Raw genomic sequence first — 20,106 nt, 5'->3', positions numbered from 1 at the left:
GCCTCCCAGCTTCTGGGCTGCATTTGCCTCCTGCAGGGTAAGTGGTTCAGGATCCTTGGGAATGCATGGCAACTGAGTGGAGCCAGGATACAGGGTCCTGACCATCCAGAGGGCTGTTTAAGCTGCTAGGGCCTAGGAAGCTGAGCCACAGTGGACAGCTGAGACAATATGATCCACTCTGACAGTCCCTCACTATTGCACCCACCATGTTTCATCTTAGTCACTCTGATTCCCACCCTGTCTTCCAAAAGACTCTCTTCCCAGTAGCAATCTTCTCAGAAAGCTGGCAAATGGAAGGGTGCCTCCTTTTCTTTCCTGCCTTTGGGGAATAACAGTTGCTCTGTACACAGAATTCTGAATCCACTCTGTTATTCAGCCTTTCTGAAAAAACTGCCCAAATAGCTATAGTGGGGTTCTGGACCCCCTTCAGATCTAGGATTTAAGGAAGAAATGAGCTTCCACCTTAGAACGGAAATCTGCAATCAGGCTGCCACAAAATTGGAGAAATACTTATAAATCATATATCTCATAAAGCATGTTTATTGCACCAAATTTTTTTGTTTTGGAAAATAGTTATTTTTTCATTAAAAAGTGTTATTTACTTAAACATGTAGTGGTTTCCTAACAAATTACCACAAACTATGTGAATTAAAATAGCCCCCCATTTGTTATCTCTCAGTTCTGTAGGTGAGAAGTTTGACACATCTTGGCAAGTTCTCTCAAAGCTGAAATCAATGTTTCAGCAGACAGCATTCTCATCTGGAGCTTTGGGTCCTTCTCTAAGCTCATTCTTACTGTTGGAAGAATTCAGTTCCTTGTGGTTATAGGTCTTGCTACGTGTTAGCCAGAGATGACATTCAGCTCCTAGAGGTCATGCTCAAGTCCTTCCCCAGTGACCCCTCCATTGGAGCAATGAGGAACCTCTCACGCTTTTGATCTCTCTGTTCCTCTTTTTCCACCATCTGGAGAAAACTCTTGCTTTTGAAGGGTTCATGTGATAAGGTTAGGCCCTCCCAATCATCTCCCTTCCTTAAAGCTACATAATCTAATTAAGAAGTAAAATCAATCATGTTCACAGTTGTGGGGATTAGAGTGAGAAGCCTTGGGAGCCAGTTTAGAAATTATATATATATATATATATATATATATATATATATGATTTATATTTATATTTGTATTTATGTTACATTAAATATTTAATTTTTTTCTACACAAGAACTACAAAAACATGCAGAATATCCTTCCCGTCTTCTCTCTGCCACTCTCCCTGTAGCTGCACCCATATGCTCAGGTAGCTGGTACCTGACAGTGGCTGGGAAAGTCAGCTGCTCTCAACACAATACAACGAATGTCTTCTTAAAGTCAGTAACTTGTTGAACATAAAGGTTCTGACGGCACCACAACTCCTTCCTGTGCAACAGAATATGCAGATGCACGGCTCCCTGGATTTGAACCCTCCATCTGATGCTGTCCCCTGGTCTCTGGGGAGGAGCCCCTGAGAGGGGTGCTTGGTGGAGAAGAAAGGGCACTGGCTGGGGAATTGGGAACACCGGTTATGACTATGATCTTTGTCAAGTAATAATAACAGTAATAGCTTTATTGAGTATTGTTTGGACCAGACTCTGTGCTCAAAGATTTATAAAGATTTTTATTTTAGAAAAGAGGCTTTGGCAGCCATGCCAAACATGCAGGTGCTGTTTACATGACATAAGAACTGATGAATAGTGAGGTGTAAAGAGTTATGGGCCTGGGGCCTGTGAGAGTCTCTATTTCCAGGAGAGCCTGGGATGCAACCAGCAATTGCTCTATGTTGCTCTAATGGCATATAGAATGGGGCCAGTGGAGGATAATTTGCATCAGAAATTCATGGGCAACTTTTGGCTACATGGGAGGTCCAGAGACTCTTAGAGGCCTCAGGGAAGTTTGCTGAAGTGTCTACAGTGAAGGAGAGTCTGGGGGCACTAATAGGATTCCTGTTGTATTGCAATTTGGACAGACTCTAGAGCAATTTCTTGTAAGGGGCCACATTCAAAGTGGGCTGATTTGTGAGTAACAGCAGAAATGGGCTTAAGTAAAAAATTTAAAGACATTATACATCGCTTCTAGAACCCCAAAAGACCTAAAAGATTCTGGGCTTGTTTTAATGTCATGAGTACTGAAAGGGTAAATAGTTGTTTCTCGATAGTGCCAAGGATGGAACAACCCTTGACTTCCCAAATAATTTTTAGAAACTTAACCAAAGTGGAAGGGTCTTGTAATGTGTGTGGGGCAATGGCCCACCTCTTTGTGAGCTCCTTTGTGAGGATCTGTAGGTCTTGAATGAGTGTGTCAAATGATTTAGCAATCTCACTTCTGGGTATATATCCAAAAGGATTGGTATCAGGACCTTGAATAGATATCTGCACTCTTGTGTTCGTTGCAGCATTTTCCACAATAACCAAAATATGGAGACAACCCAAGTGTCCATCAACAGGTAAATGGATAGAGGAAATGTAGTATATGCCTACACTGGAATATTATTCAGCCTTAAAAAAGGATGAAATCCTACTATTTGTGATAACATGGATGCACCTGTAAGACATTATACTTAGTGAAATAAGCCAGTCGCAGAATGACAAATACTGCATGATTTCACTTATAAGGTACCTAAAACAGTCAAAAAGTATAGAAGAAGACAATAGAATGTTGGTTATTGGGGGTTGGGGGTAGGAGAATATGAGGAGTTTTTATTCAGTGGGTGTAAAGTTAGAGTTACACAAGATGAGTATGTTCCAGAGACCTGCTATAAAACAGAGTGCCTATAGATAACAAGAAGGTATTGTGTACTGAAAATTTGTTAAGAGGGTAGATCTCATCTTTCTTACCATGCATACACACACACACACACACACACACTAAAAGGGCACAAGAAAACTTTTAGAGGTGATGTTTGGTAATAAATATTACCTAGATTGTGCTGAAGGTAACACAAGTGTGTACATATGTTCAAACTCACCTATTTGTATTTATTAATTATGTACAGTTTTTAATATCAATTATACCTCAGTAAAGCTGGAGGGGGGGAAGTCAAAAGTCAAAAATGGAGTCAGACTCTTTATTACAGGGAAGGTTAAAACCCCCTGCCCTTTCTTAGCCCAAAGAAGGCTCTGGCTGCTCCTTGGAATGAGCTCTGACAGAAAATCTTCAGCTAAAAGCCATGTATGTAGCCTTCCTGAGTCATGTAAATGCAGCTAAATGCAGTGTCAACAGGGTCCTTCAAGGCTTAGAAAGACTAATCAGAAAGGTACTTTACCCCTGCTTGAGAAAAGGCAAAAGTTAGTTGTTGAGAGGTGGGACAAAGTCTTGGTCTATGGTGGTGGGCACATGAGTGGGTCCTGCTCAGCCTCCCCGGTTTTGCCACGCCCGGGAAAGTGGCCCTGTGTGGACTAGAAGGTGATTTCTTAGAGCTCTGGTAATAGCTGTAGTAATGACTTCTTAGGGAGTTGCCAGTAAGTGTGTCCAAGGAGTTGGCTTTTTCCCCGCTGTAGGGAAGGGCTCTGGAGCAGCTGCACGGGGACCTCAGCTTTCACCGTCATGCCCAGGTCTTGGCCTTCAGGGACAGGCTTGTCATCCTTACCCTCCACCATAGATTGCAAGAAATTCATGAGCACCTTCAGACCACCTTTGCTGCTTCACCTCCCTACTCTTTGTCCTTAGAAGAGAGACCTAGACTCCTAACCCATGTGACTCCATGGGGTTGCTGTAACACTGTCCACCACAGCCAGAACCTCCTCTGCCTCAAGCCTACTGCTCTCCCACATCTGCCATGGGCCAAGGGCTGGGGAGCAGTGAGGGCAGAAAGAGCTCTCACTCGGAGGGCCCTGGCCAGACTTATGTGGGAAGGAGGGCACTTCCTGGGTGTGACTTTGGAAAGGGCAACTGCTGCTCATGACTCAAGAGTCACTCATGGCTGCAACAGAGCTTGCAACCTAATCTGGCTTCTGCACACCAGAAAGATTCCCTCAGCAGACAGAACATCCCACCTCAGTCAACACATAAAACTGGGACAGGCTAGCTTGAATTCCTCTTCCTCAAGACAGTAGTGACCTTAATATACTCAGGACCCCGTGGATACATAATGGAGGGAACTGGAGCTCAGAGAGGGTAAGTGTGGACTTCTGTCCCCTCCTGTTACTGATATGTGAGTGCTGGGGCCTTGGGCCAGCTGGACCATTTGTGTCATGACTACTTTGGAGGGACCATTCCCATTCAGTTAATCTCATCCATCTCTTCTCAGTCTATCTCCATGGACCCATGTCAGGGTGTACAGCTTTTATTGAGGACATGCTCTGCCTGGCAGCATGATGAAAGCACTGATAAAACTGTCTCCTGGACTGGACAAGCAGCAGGAAGTTGTGGGATGTGGACAAGAACAGACATAAGGAAGAGCCTTGAATTTGGAAGGAGGCTGACCTGGATAGCCCAGGTACAAATGGGCACTAGGCTGACCCCACTGATGTAGGTCCTGAAGGTGACCCCTTCAGATCATATCGAGGGGAGCTGAAGGGACTGGGATGCTTCAGCCTGAGGAAGCAGTCCACAAGACACCTCCCTCATGAAGTCTTTCCTGATTGCACCAGCCAGAAGTGACCTCTCCCTCCTCTGAACTTCATTTTATCTTTTTTTTCTACATAAAGCTTTTTGGCATTTTAGCCTTGTGATGACATACCTCCATATTGGGTCTCTATCCATCAATGTGAATGTGATTCCCTAGGGCATGGTCTCCTAGAATCTTTTGAACTTTAGGTCTAGAGACCTTTCAGCTCTAAATTTTTAAACCCAACTGTACTGACAGTTCCCTTTGTGTATCTCAAGTCATCTCACACTCAATAGGTTCAAAACTGAGCACGTAAACCTGGTCTTCCTTGAGTTTCTCCCACCCTAGTCAATGATGCATCCATACTATCATCCTTGACATCTTTTTCTACCTCAAGTCCATAGCCAACCCATCAGTGAGTCTTGTCAATTTTATTTTTTAGATATCTCTTTACAACATTAGATTTACTAATGTCTTTTACCTATTTATTTGCTCAAGATTTCTTCTTCTTCCCACACCCTTATGTCTGTTATTTCTTCAAAGTGTTTATTTTTGCATTATAGGCTTGATTCCTTCCTTAATCCTTTTGAGCAGTTAGTCCACACATGTATGTACCCTGATGTGGAAGTCTCCCCATGAATCAGTTTAGTATTTGCCCCAGCTTGGGTCTTTATAAGCGCCACCTTTTTTTTTTTTTTTTGCGTGGGCCTCTCACTGTTGTGGCCTCTCCCGTTGAGGAGCACAGGCTCCGGACGCGCAGGCTCAGTGGCCATGGCTCATGGGCCCAGCTGCTCCACGGCATGTGGGATCTTCCTGGACCGGGGCATGAACCCGCGTCCCCTGCATCGGCAGGCAGACTCTCAATGACTGCGTCACCAGGGAAGCCCACACCACCTATTTTTAAGGTAGTTTCTGGGCTCTGATTTCTAGCATGTAGTTAGAATTCACATCCACACCCACACACAATGAAGGCTTGGATTCCAACTTCTCACATTCCTCTCATGGAACAGGGCAGGTTGCAACCTCTATGCTGGTTTCCTGTGACAGAAGACAGACACTTTCTTACCCTAATTCACCCAGCCTCCTATCTTTTTGCAGCATCCCTACAAGCTCAAGGCCACGCTTACACTTCGTCCCCACTTACAGACGTGTAACATTGGCCTCTAAGGTATATTTCTGGTTCTGATAACCCACTGGGACACCGGAACTTCAAATCCCACTCAGCTCTTCAACACTGAGTTCCCTTTTGTTTCTGAACATAAGTGGCATAATTAAAACATTTTAATTACATTTAATCAAGTTTTGTTGTGTGGTTAGACTGTAAGGAGGAACTCCTGCGTCAGTTCATGTGCCTTCTCCTCTGGAGGATTCCAAAGTATTTTTCCACTCCTGTAATCATTGCTCCCACACCCTACAACACTTGGGGCTGAGACAGCCATGCTCAAGGCAGAGGCCAGAACCCCGCTGAGAATGTGCAAATCCATGTTCATCTTTTGACTTCCAAAGTAGGCAAGAGCCATATTTTATTGGCAGAACAAAAGAGATTTGTGTGCTCCCAAACCAAGACTATAGACTAAGAGAAGAGAGTTAATTTGGCAAGTCACAAACTGAAAAGACGCCAGGTAGGACACGAGAGCGGTTTTATATATCTTTCTGAAATTAAGTAATCATTAAAAATGCATAAAGGGGGCTTCCCTGGTGGCACAGTTGTTAAGAATCTGCCTGCCAATGCAGGGGACACAGGTTTGAGCCCTGGTCCGGGAAGATCCCACATGCCACGGAGCAACTAAGCCCGTGCACCACAACTCCTGAGCCTGTGCTCTAGAGCCCACGAGCCACAACTACTGAGCCTGCAAGCCACAACTGCTGAAGCCCGTGTGCCTAGAGCCCGTGGTCCACAACAAGAGAAGCCACCGCAATGAGAAGCCCGCGCACTGCAATGAAGAGTAGCCCTGCTCGCCGCAACTAGAGAAAGCCCACGCACAGCAACGAAGACCCCACGCAGCCAAAAATAAAATAAATAAATTTATTTAAAACAAAATGCATAAAGGATGAGACTGTAATTAAAACTTAAACAGAATGTGACATGCCATTCCCTAGGGGCTCAACAGAAGAAGGCTATGTGGCAGGAGTGAGGAGCCAGCCAGGTGATAGGAATTCCAGATAAGATGAGCAGGAATGCAAAAGCAGAAGAAGCTTTGGTCCTACTTCCTACTTCTTAGGGAGGGTAGTACCTCCTCCTAGGGAGTCATATTTAGTAAATTGGACCATGTGTGTTTGTGTGTTTGGGCTTTAAAGGGCCACTAGAAGTGCTACAAGTTCCCCTTAGCTTGTGTTCCATGTTGGGGAGGTTCAGACGTTCTCGTGGGCTCCTATAGGGGAGATGAGGTGCTGAGAGAGGCCATGGGCCAGAAGGTGCCTGAGTTCAGAATAAGAAAGGTCAGAGTGCAGGGACCTCACTACAGAGGAGGCCATGGCAAGGACCAAGGACGTCACCAATGTTGCCCACACTAGCCCAAGACAAGCAGGAACAGCCACATCAGCAGCAGATGCAGCAGAGGGTAGAGAGTGAGACCAAAAGACCAGAGCAAATTTCCTTGGCAAAGGCCCACAAGGATCACAGAGAACAGCAAAATAAACTGAGCTCTCTTCCCCACTCTACAGGGACAGGGAGGGAAGGAGGAGCAGTAAGGAAGATGAAAGTTGGAGGCAACAGGAACGACCTTCCTTGACTCATCCTGTTGGGTTCTCTGGGTGTGATAGCATTTAGGCTGCTGGTTCTTCTTCTCACAGGACATTTTCAGAGTTTCCTTGGATACCTCTCCTCTCCCATCCTGGGGCTCTCACCCACCCTGTCACAGGTGACACTCTCAGAATGACCACCTATATCTTTCCCTTTGGTTGCTGGTCTTGTCTGGTCCATTTCCACATGGACCAGCCAAGATTCTCTTTGTTGGGAATCTGTTGCCTCTCCAGATGCCCTTCTTGTCAAAGTTCTTTAAAGGCCCTACTTCTAGTTGATAAAAAGCATGTTCATTTGACTCATCAATGCCTTTGCAATTTCTTCCCTATTGGCAGCCAATATTTTACTAATATAGGCTGTTTCTGCAGCATTTTATCCCTTCAGTTTCTTAGGTATAAGTCAAACACTTGTCCAGTGCATCCCCAAGCTGCAGAGGACACACATCAGAATCATCTCACTGAAGCCCCTATCACCATGTTGAGGTGAGAGGTAGGCATCCATCGGGTTCGAAAGGGACTCAAAGCAGCACAGCTCTCTCCAAATAAAATCTCTTTCTGCTTATCTCCAAATCCTAAACTTCGTATGTCTTCAGTTTGGGCGAGAGAGGGTTAAGACTCTCAAACCAGTTTTCAGAACCTTCTTTAAAAATTCTACCCATGGGAAGTATTTGCCCAAGAAGTTTCATTACACCCTCTGAGTGCTATGGAGATTGTGAAGGTTCTGATAATGCATGTGGAGGGCAAGCAGGTGTGATTTCAGCCGTGTGTGGTGACAGTTGGGGGTATGGGTCGTGAAGAGAGTTGAGAGACTGGCTGCCTTCCCTTCTCTAAAACTGAGATTCAGTATCACTTTCTCATTGTATAATTTTGCAAACTATTTCACATCTCTAGGCCTCAGTTTCTTTGGCTGTGAAATGCCCTGCCTTCCCAGCTGACTGATCAGAAACTACACGATAGTCGGTGAGTAACATGCTCTACAAATACAATAGTAATCTTTTGTTCCCTCCTGCTCCAGAGCCTGTGCCCCTTTCCTAGATCCTGGCCAACTAACTATCCATCACACGAAGATGGTGCAATGTCACCCTGGAGTGCAGGGCCACAGAGGACCTGAAGGTGACTTGGGTAAGCAAGGGCCTCCCCAGGGAGCTGGAGCAGAGGAACACTGAGACCAAGCTCTGAGCCTGCCCCTAAGCCAGCCCAACTCCAGCCTCACCTGTGTGGTCAACAACCATGTGGACGAGAAAACTACCACCATAGACCTTGGGGAACTCTCTTGGGATTAAGAGCATGCCTGGCAAAGTGAGTGTGCCCACCTCTGCAGACATTCATTTCCCAGGAGATTGGGGGTATGGTAGGTCGGTGCTCACCATTGTCAAGAATTATGATTCCAACCTCCCCAGCCCTTGGGACAGTACCAGATGAGATGGGAATCAGAGATAATAAAGGTTGGCATATGACCCAGGAAATTATGGGAGGAGGTAGAACAGCTGTACCAGGCACTGATGTTTTTTTTTTTTTTTATCCATTTTTTTTAAGTTTATTTATTTATTTTTTTAATTAGTTTCTGCTTTATAACAAAGTGAATCAGTCATACATATACATCTGTTCCCACATCCCTTCCCTCATGCATCTCCCTCCCTCCCACCCTCCCCATCCCACCCCTCCAGGCGGTCACAAAGCACCGAGCTGATCTCCCTGTGCTCTGCGGCTGCTTCCCACTATCTATCTACCTTACGTTTGGTAGTGTATACACGTCCATGCCTCTCTTTCGCCTTGTCACAGCCCACCCTTCCCCCTCCCCATATCCTCAAGTCCATTCTCAAGTAGGTCTGCGTCTTCATTCCCGTTTTGCCCCTAGGTTCTTCATGACATTTTTTTTTTAAATTCCGTATATATGTGTTAGCATACGGTATTTGTCTTTCTCTTTCTGACTAACTTCACTCTGTATGACAGACTCTAGGTCTATCCACCTCATTACAAATAGCTCAGTTTCGTTTCTTTTTATGGCTGAGTAATATTCCATTGTATATATGTGCCACATCTTCTTTATCCATTCATCCGATGATGGACACTTAGGTTGTTTCCAGCTCCGGGCTATTGTGAATAGAGCTGCAATGAACATTTTGGTACATGTCTCTTTTTGAATTATGGTTTTCTCAGGGTATATGCCCAGTAGTGGGATTGCTGGGTCATATGGTAGTTCTATTTGTAGTTTTTTAAGGAACCTCCATACCGTTCTCCATAGTGGCTGTACCAATTCACATTCCCACCAGCAGTGCAAGAGTGTTCCCTTTTCTCCACACCCTCTCCAGCATTTATTGTTTCTAGATTCCTTGATGATGGCCATTCTGACTGGTGTGAGATGATATCTCATTGTAGTTTTGATTTGCATTTCAATAATGATTAATGATGTTGAGCATTCTTTCATGTGTTTGTTGGCAGTCTGTATATCTTCTTTGGAGAAATGCCTATTTAAGTCTTCTGCCCATTTTTGGATTGGGTTGTCTGTTTTTTTGCTATTGAGCTGCATGAGCTGTTTATAAATTTTGGAGATTAATCCTTTGTCAGTTGCTTCATTTGCAAATATTTTCTCCCATTCTGAGGGTTGTCTTTTGGTCTTCTTTATGGTTTCCTTTGCTGTGCAAAAGCTTTGAAGTTTCATTAGGTCCCATTTGTTTATCTTTGTTTTTATTTCCATTTCTCTAGGAGGTGGGTCCAAAAGGATCTTGCTGTGATTTATGTCATAGAGTGTTCTACCTATGTTTTCCTCTAAGAGTTTGATAGTTTCTGGCCTTACATTTAAGTCTTTAATCCATTTTGAGCTTATTTTTGTGTATGGTGCTAGGGAATGATCTAATCTCAAACTTTTACATGTCCCTGTCCAGTTTTCCCAGCACCACTTATTGAAGAGGCTGTCCTTTCTCCACTGTACATTCCTGCCTCCTTTATCAAAGATAAGTTGGCCATATGTGCGTGGGTTTATCTCTGGGCTTTCTATCCTGATCCACTGATCTATCTTTCTGTTTTTATGCCAGTACCAGACTGTCTTAATTACTGTAGCTTTGTAGTATAGTCTGAAGTCAGGGAGCCTGATTCCTCCAGCTCCGTTTTTCGTTCTCAAGATTGCTTTAGCTATTCGGGGCCTTTTGTTTTTCCAAACAAATTTTGAAATTTTTTGTTCTAGTTCTGTGAAAAATGCCATTGGTAGTTTGATAGGGATTGCATTGAATCTGTAGATTGCTTTCGGTAGTAGAGTCATTTTCACAATATTGATTCTTCCAATCCAGGAGCATGGTATATCTCTCCATCTATTTGTATCATCTTTAATTTCTTTCATCAGTGTCTTATAGTTTTCTGCATACAGGTCTTTTGTCTCCTTAGGTAGGTTTATTCCTAGATATTTTATTCTTTTTGTTGCGATGGTAAATGGGAGTGTTTTCTTGATTTCATTTTCAGATTTTTCATCATTAGTGTATAGGAATGCCAGAGATTTCTGTACATTAATTTTATATCCTGCTACTTTACCAAATTCATTGATTAGCTCTAGTAGTTTTTCGGTAGCATCTTTAGGATTCTCTATGTATAGTATCATGTCATCTGCAAACAGTGACAGCTTTACTTCTTCTTTTCCAATTTGGATTCCTTTTATTTCCTTTTCTTCTCTGATTGCTGTGGCTAAAACTTCCAAAACTATGTTGAATAAGAGTGGTGAGAGTGGGCAGCCTTGTCTTGTTCCTGATCTTAGTGGAAATGGTTTCAGTTTTTCACCATTGAGGACAATGTTGGCTGTGGGTTTGTCATATATGGCCTTTATTATGTTGAGGAAAGATCCCTCTATACCTACTTTCTGCAGGGTTTTTATCATAAATGGGTGTTGAATTTTGTCGAAAGCTTTCTCTGCATCTATTGAGATGATCATATGGTTTTTCTCCTTCAACTTGTTAATATGGTGTATTACATTGATTGATTTGCGTATATTGAAGAATCCTTGCATTCCTGGGATAAACCCCACTTGATCATGGTGTATGATCCTTTTAATGTGCTGTTGGATTCTGTTTGCTAGTATTTTGTTGAGGATTTTTGCATCTATGTTCATCAGTGATATTGGCCTGTAGTTTTCTTTCTTTGTGACATCCTTGCCTGGTTTTGGTATCAAGGTGATGTCGGCCTCGTAGAATGAGTTTGGGAGTGTTCCTCCCTCTGCTATATTTTGGAAGAGTTTGAGAAGGATAGGTGTTAGCTCTTCTCTAAATGTTTGATAGAATTCACCTGTGAAGCCATCTGGTCCTGGGCTTTTGTTTGATGGAAGATTTTTAATCACAGTTTCAATTTCAGTGCTTGTGATTGGTCTATTCATATTTTCTATTTCTTCCTGAGTCAGTCTTGGCAGGTTGTGCATTTCTAAGAATGTGTCCATTTCTTCCAGGTTGTCCATTTTATTGGAATAGAGTTGCTTATAGTAATCTCTCATAATCTTTTGTATTTCTGCAGTGTCAGTTGTTACTTCTCCTTTTTCATTTCTAATTCTATTGATTTGAGTCTTCTCCCTTTTTTTCTTGATGAGTCTGGCTAATGGTTTGTCAATTTTGTTTATCTTCTCAAAGAACCAGCTTTTAGTTTAGTTGATCTTTGCTATCGTTTCCTTCATTTCCTTTTCATTTATTTCTGATCTGATCTTTATGATTTCTTTCCTTCTGCTAGCTTTGGGGTATTTTTGTTCTTCTTTCTCTAATTGCTTTAGGTGCAGGGTCAGGTTGTTTACTCGAAATGCTTCCTGTTTCTTAAGGTGGGATTGTATTGCTATAAACTTCCCCCTTAGAACTGCTTTTGCTGCGTCCCATAGGTTTTGGGTCGTCGTGTCTCCATTGTCATTGGTTTCTAGGTATTTTTTAATTTCCTCTTTGATTTCTTCAGTGATCACTTCGTTATTGAGTAGTGTATTGTTTAGCCTCCATGTGTTTGTATTTTTTACACATCTTTTCCTGTAATTGATGTCTAGTCTCATAGCATTGTGGTCGGAGAAGATACTTGATACAATTTCAATTTTCTTAAAATTACCGAGGCTTGATTTGTGACCCAAGATATGATCTATCCTGGAGAATGTTCCATGAGCACTTGAGAAAAATGTGTATTCTGTTGTTTTTGGATGGAATGTCCTATAAATATCAACTAAGTCCATCTCGTTTAATGTATCATTTAAAGCTTGTGTTTCCTTATTTATTTTCATTTTGGATGAGCTGTCCATTGGTGAAAGTGGGGTGTTAAAGTCCCCTACTATGAGTGTGTTACTGTCGATTTCCCCTTTTATGGCTGTTAGTATTTGCCTTATGTATTGAGGTGCTCCTATGTTGGGTGCATAAATATTTACAATTGTTATATCTTCTTCTTGGATCGATCCCTTTATCGTTATGTAGTGTCCTTCCTTGTCTCTTCTAATAGTCTTTATTTTAAAGTCTATTTTGTCTGATATAAGAATTGCTACTCCAGCTTTCTTTTGATTTCCATTTGCATGGAATATCTTTTTCCATCCCTTTACTTTCAATCTGTATGTGTCTCTAGGTCTGAAGTGGGTCTCTTGTAGACAGCATATATATGGGTCTTGTTTTTGTATCCATTCAGCCAATCTGTGTCTTTTGGTGGGAGCATTTAGTCCATTTACATTTAAGGTAATTATTGATATGTATGTTCCTATTCCCATTTCCTTAATTGCTTTGGGTTCGTTATTGTAGGTATATTCCTTCTGTTGTGTTTCTTGCCTAGAGAAGTTCCTTTAGCATTTGTTGTAAAGCTGGTTTGGTGGTGCTGAACTCTCTCAGCTTTTGCTTGTCTGTAAAGGTTTTAATTTCTCCATCAAATCTGAATGAGATCCTTGCTGGGTAGAGTAATCTAGGTTGCAGGTTTCTCTCCTTCATCACTTTAATTATGTCCTGCCACTCCCTTCTGGCTTGTAGGGTTTCTGCTGAGAGATCAGCTGTTAACCTTATGGGGATTCCCTTGTGTGTTATTTGTTGTTTTTGCCTTGCTGCTTTTAATATGATTTCTTTGTGTTTAATTTTTGACAGTTTGATTAATATGTGTCTTGGCGTATTTCTCCTTGGATTTATTCTGTATGGGACTCTCTGTGCCTCCTGGACTTGATTAACTATTTCCTTTCCCAAATTAGGGAAGTTTTCAACTATAATCTCTTCAAATATTTTCTCAGTCCCTTTCTTTTTCTCTTCTTCTTCTGGAACCCCTATAATTCGAATGTTGGTGTGTTTAATGTTGTCCCAGAGATCTCTGAGACTCTCCTCTGTTCTTTTCATTCTTTTTTCTTTATTTTGCTCTGCATCAGTTATTTCCACTATTTTATCTTCCACCTCACTTATCCGTTCTTCTGCCTCAGTTATTCTGCTATTGATCCCATCTAGAGTATTTTTCATTTCATTTATTGTGTTTTTAATCGATGCTTGATTCATCTTTAGTTCTTCTAGGTCCTTGTTAACTGTTTCTTGCATGTTGTCTATTCTATTTCCAAGATTATGGATCATGGAAATAGAATCTTGGATCAGCTTTACTATCATTATTCTGAATTCTTTTTCAGGTAGACTGCCTATTACCTCTTCATTTGTTAGGTCTGGTAGGTGTTTATCTTGCTCCTTCACCTGCTGTGTGTTTTTCTGCCTTCTCATTTTGCTTATGTTACTGTGTTTGGGGTCTCCTTTTTGCCGGCTGCAGATTCGTAGTTCCCGTTGTTTTTGGTGTCTGACCCCAGTGGCTAAGGTTGTTTCAGTAGGTTGTGTAGGCTTCCTGGTGGGGGGGACTAATTCCTGTGCTCTGGTGGTTGAGGCTCGATCTTGTCTTTCTGGTGGACAGGTCCACGTCTGGTGGTGTGTTTTGGGGTGCCTATGGCCTTATTATGTTTTTAGGTAGCCTCTCTGCTAATGGGTGGGGTTGTGTTCCTGCCTTGCTAGTTGCTTGGCATAGGGTGACCTGCACTGTAGCTTGCTGGTCGTTGACTGAAGCTGGGTGCTGGTGTTGGGATGGAGATCTCTGGGAGATTTTTGCTGCTTGATATTATGTGGAGCTGGGAGGTCTGTTGTGGACCCGTGTCCTGAAGTTGGCTCTCCCACTTCAGAGGCACAGCACTGGCTCCTGGCTGCAGCACCAAGAGCCTTTCATCCACCCGGCTCAGAGTAACAGGGAGAAAAAGTAGAAAGAAAGAATTAGTAGAAGAAAGAAAGAGAGAGGGAAAGAAAGGAAGAAGGGAAGAAAGGAAGGAAGGAAGGAAGGAAGAAAGAAAGGAGGGAGGGAGGGAGGGAGGAAGGATGGAAAGAAAGAAGGAAAGAAAGGAGGGAGGGAGAAAGGAAAGGAAGAAAGACAGGAGGGAGGGAGGAAGGAAAGAAAAAGAAAGTGGAAAGAAGAAGGGTGGGAGGGAGGAAAGAAAAAGAAAGAAGGAAAGGAGGAGCGGAGGGAGGGAGGGAGGAAGGGAGAGTAGGAAAAAAAGAAAGAGCAGGTAAAGTAAAATAGAATAAAGTATGAAATATAGTAGCGTTATTAAAATTAGAAAGTAATTATTGAAAAAAAAAAAAAAACGGACCGATAGAACCCTGAGACATATGGTGGAAGCAAAGCTATACAGAGAGAATCTTACACAGAAGATTACACATACACATTCACAAAAAGAGAGCAGGGGGAAAAATCAAAAATCTTGCTCTCCAAGTCCACCTCCTCAATTTGGGATAATTCGTTGTAAAAAGAGGAAAAGGGCGAGAAGTCTGAAATCTTGCTCTCTAAGTCCACCTCCTTAATTTGGAATAATTCGTTGTAAAAAGAGGAAAAGGGGGGAAAGTCTTAAATCTTGTCCTCAAAGTCCACTTCCTCAATTTGGGATGATTCGCTGTCCATTCATGCACTCCACAGACGCAGGGCACATCAAATGGACCGTGGAGCTTTAATCCGCTGCCTCCGAGGCTGCACAGAGAGATTTCCCTGCCTCTGCTCTCACAGCTCCCGGGTCTCAGCCTTGGACCTGGCCCCGCCTCTGCGCGTAGGTCGCCGGAGGGCGTCCGTTCTTCGCTCAGACAGGACGGGTTTAAAGGAGCCGCTGATTCGGGGGCTCTGGCTCACTCAGGCAGAGGGGAGGGAGGGGCGCGCAGTGTGGGGCGGGCCTGCGGCGGCAGAGGCCGGCGTGACGTTGCAGCAGCCCGTGGCGCTCCGTGCGCTTTCCCGGGAAAGCCGTCCCCGGGTCTCGGGGACCCCAGCAGTGGCGGGGTGCACAGGCCCCCCGGAAGGCGGGGCGGACAGTGACCCGCGCTCGCACACAGGCCCCGCGGCGGCGGCGGCGGCGGCGGCGGGCCGCGGCGGCGGCGGCGGCGGCGGCCCGCGGCGGGCGGGCGGCGGCGGCGGCGGCGGCCCACGCCCGTCTCCGAGGTCCGTGCCTTACCCGCGGCTCGTGCCTGTCACCGGCGCTTCCCCAAGCAGCCCTCTTAATGCCCTCTCCTCGCGCACCAGGAAACAAAAGGGAAAAAAGTCTCTTGCCTCTTCAGCAGCTCCAGACCCTTTCCCCGGACTCCCTCCGGGCTAGCCGTGGTGCACTAACCCCTTCAGGCTCTCTTCCTGCCGCCAGCCCCAGTCCTCTCCCTGCGCTCCGACTGAAAGCCGATACCCGAGCCTCAGCTCCCAGCCCCGCCCGCCACGGCGGCCGAGCAGACAAGCCTCTCGGGCTGGTGTGTGCCTGAGGGCACCGGTCGTCTGTGCCAGAATCTCTCCGCTTTGCCCTCCGCACCCCTGTTGCTGTGCTCTCCTCCGCTACTCCGAAGCTTTCCCCCTCCGCCACCTGCAGTCTCCGCCCGCGAAGGGGCTTGTAGTGTGTAGAAACCTTCCCCCCTTCACGGCTCCCTCCCACTGGTGCAGGTCCCGTCCCTATCCTATTGTCTCTGTTTATTCTTTTTTTCTTTTGCCCTACCCAGGTATGTGGGGAGCTTCTTGCCTTTTGGGGGGTCTGAGGTCTTCTGTCAGCGTTCAGTAGGTGTTCTGTAGGAGTTGTTCCACGTGTAGATGAATTTCTGATGTATCTGTGGGGAGGAAGGTGATCTCCGCGTCTTACTCTTCCGCCATCTTCCTCCGGGGTCCTGAAGCATGTCCTTGCCTCCTATCACACTGGAATCCCATCAAGCCTTCAGGCTTCCTACCAGCTTACAGGATGGAATCTGCTGGCGTCTCCCCGCTTTTCCCCTCCATTAATGGCAGGGTCCCAATGTGTACTTGCGACCCATGCTTTTCTCAAACCAGTGCTTCTCCCGTTTAGCGCGCCCAGGCACTGATGTTTATCTCTGCTCTAAATCCCACTTGAAGGGACATTGAGTAGACAAGGAATCATATTTGTAATGAGCAAATAAGGAGAGGCAGGTTTTTTTTTTCTTTCTTTTTTTTTTTAAATAATTTTTTTATTAGTTTCTGCTTTATAACAAAGTGAATCAGTCATACATATACATCTGTTCCCACATCCCTTCCCTCATGCATCTCCCTCCCTCCCACCCTCCCCATCCCACCCCTCCAGGTGGTCACAAAGCACCGAGCTGATCTCCCTGTGCTCTGCGGCTGCTTCCGGAGAGGCAGGTTTTGACTCATGATATTAGAGGAGCATTTTCTATAGTCAGTCATCCAAAACTGGAATGGATGCTTTGGGGCACAGTGACCTCATGTCACTGGTGGAGTGTTACTACAGGTAAAATCACTTGGTGGGTAGTTATAAAGCTCAGAATGGGGTCAGACTCCCTAGTGAGTTTTCTTCCAACATGGACATTCTTAGATTCTAGGAAAACTTCTTGGCAAAATCAGATGATTTTGAGCACCAAAGTCCTAGTTTCTCCAGAACCATCAGCTGGAGTAGAGTGTCTTGTGTTGAGGCGGTACACCACAGGGAGCGTGGCCAGCCCAGGATCCATCACCCTGAAGCTTCTCATGCCCTGCTCTGTTTCTGACCCAACAGAGACTACAACTCTATTCTTCTTTCCAGTATTGTGGATGATACTGGCAAGAGCCCTTCTGCTCCTCACCCTCCTTGGGAAGCTGGAAATGGAGCTCACCAAGGAAAATCTCCAGCAGAAGAAGGGAAATTACAAGTGTCCAAGCAGCCTGGACAACTAGATTGGGACTTTATTTCCTATTTCATGCTTTGTCAAGTTTTCTGAATCACAAATGAATGCTTTCTATCTTCTCCCAAGTTAAAAAAAAATTTTTGCTAGCACAAAAATTATCTATTCTTTTTTTTTTTTTTTTTTTTTTTGCGGTACACGGACCTCTCATTGTTGTGGCCTCTCCCGTTGCGGAGCACAGGCTCCGGACGTGCAGGCTCAACGGCCATGGCTCATGGGCCCAGCCGCTGTGCGGCACGTGGGATCTTCCCGGACCGGGGCACGAACCCATGTCCCCTGCATCAGCAGGTGGACTCTCAACCACTGCGCCACCAGGGAAGCTCTATCTATTCTTTAAGGATGTGAGGAATTCACATTAGGCTTTGTGAATGGGCTTTGCCTCTTATGTCATCAAAGGAGAAAACACTTATGTAAGTTTTATAATATTTCCTATGTTCATTTTTTGAGGTTTATACACACATGTAGATCAATTTTATCAAATCATATTTTTCTAGAAATTGTCCATATAATAAAGATTTAAAATTGAATAGACATTAATTATGCACTACATTCTCTTAAGAGTTTTTCTTGTTATTATTGTTGTTTGGCTGTTTTAAATATGAGAGGATCTTGCTGAAAGGGTAAGTGATAAATTAGGTGATGTTTCCAGCCCTGAGAGCCACAGAATTCCATTAACCAGTTTATAGCTTTTCTCTTTTAGTCTATTTGCAAAAGCTATTTGGTGGCTCACCTGGTGGCAGGTGGTGTATTGAGGGAGTGTCTTCACCCTCCACATCCTCTACTACAATTTGGAAATGAGAGAAATAGGGTAGATGTTTTGGAGGGATTTTTTTTTTACTTTTGGAGATTAAATAAAACACTATATATCTGGATCACGGGAGAGATATAGTAATTCCACTTGAGATCAAGGCAAGTTTTAATCTCACATATGCACGTGACCCAAAGAAAGAATGTCAATCAGAAGGATGGTTAATAGGAAATGCGGCATAAAGAGAGATGAGTGACAGAGGCAAATGAAGTGCCCCATCAGGCTGGCAGGAGAATCCCATGCCCTGGGCAGGTAAGTCCTACCATGGAGATGGAGAGCTCAGATGAGAAGGCCACTGGGATCCATGCCGGCAGCATCTGCTTACCCGCCCTGACTCAGGGCTCCCCATGAAGTCCAGTGGTAACTCAGCTTCCTGTGTGGCCTATCTTTGGGAAGAGGATGCCCTGGTCAATCTAACAGGGATATCTAGCCCAGTTAGCAAGTATACTTCTCACTGTAAATTAATAAATAAGCATTCTGGTTTTGTTTACCAGTGTCTTTTAACATTTATTATCAAGATTTTGCATCCCCAAGGCAAAAGGGCAATGGATGAAATGGAGATTCTGGGTTTTGGCTAAGAATCTACATGTCGGACTCTGAACACATGGTGAACACATCAAAAAGTACAGTTGACCCTTGAACCAGATGAGTTTGAACTGCTCAGGCCCACATAAATGCTGATTTTCTTCAATAGACCTGTACAACAGTACTGCATGACCCATGGATGATTGAACCCATGGATGTGGAACTATGAATACAGGGGGCTGATTGTAAAGTTATATGTGAATTTTTGACTGCTCAGGGGGTGGGAGCCCCCTACGTTGTTCAAGAGTCAACTGTAATGCCAAACTGTAGGGCTTTGTCATTCACTCATTCCTTCACTCAACCAACATTTACTGGCCTACATACTAACACACACTGAGAAACATCTTGGAAGACAAACTCACAGCCTTTCTTTGCCATGTACCTTCCCATTTGAATTTTATGAAGAGTTCATGTAGGCCCAAGGTTTCAGTTCTCAAGCCTGATCATGAATCAGAATCATCTATTGAGTTTTTAAAAAATATAGATGGTGCCCAGTTTCAGGATAGAGTCCAAGTATCTGTTCCTGAAAGCTCTCCAGTTGATCTAATGAACAGCCCAGATTGTAAGCAATTCACGGAGAGTGTCCATTTGGATCAATCAGACCCCTTTGCCTGTACTATATAGACAGATCTAGACATATTTGAGGTTATTTCAATAAAGATCCTGAAGGCATCAATCAATACAAAAGAAAGTGAAAATAAGTACGTTAACTGGTTTAGATGATAGACTTCCTGTTGGTGTATATGTGGCTTTATCTATCTGAAGCACAGCTCTGATCATGTCACTGTCCTGTTAAAAATTTTTAATAGGTAATTTTTTTTTTTTTTTTGCTGTACGCGGGCCTCTCACTGTTGTGGCCTCTCCCGTTGCGGAGCACAGGCTCTGGACTTGCAGGCTCAGCGGCCATGGCTCACGGGCCCAGCTGCTCCGCGGCATGTGGGATCTTCCTGGACCCGGGCACGAACCCGTGTCCCCTGCATTGGCAGGCAGACTCTCACCCACTGCACCACAAGGGAAGCCCTAGGTAATTTTTTTGATTAGTGTTATAAAGAAACTGATGATACAGTAAAAGAGACAGACCGCAGAAGATAACCACTGTTAACTTCTTAACCTACTAGCTTTTAGACTATTTTATGCCCACATAAACATATTTATATATATTTACAATATAGGATAACACTATGCATGTTCCATAACTCATTTAATATTTCATGGGCAACTTTCCATTCAAATAGATAAAGATGTAATTTATAACT

The sequence above is a fragment of the Mesoplodon bidens genome (assembly GCF_964165515.1).
Source record: "Mesoplodon bidens genome assembly, chromosome: 2".
NCBI lineage: Eukaryota > Metazoa > Chordata > Mammalia > Artiodactyla > Ziphiidae > Mesoplodon > Mesoplodon bidens.
The sequence above is the reverse complement of the archived record's forward strand: the minus strand, read 5'-3'. Positions refer to the sequence as shown.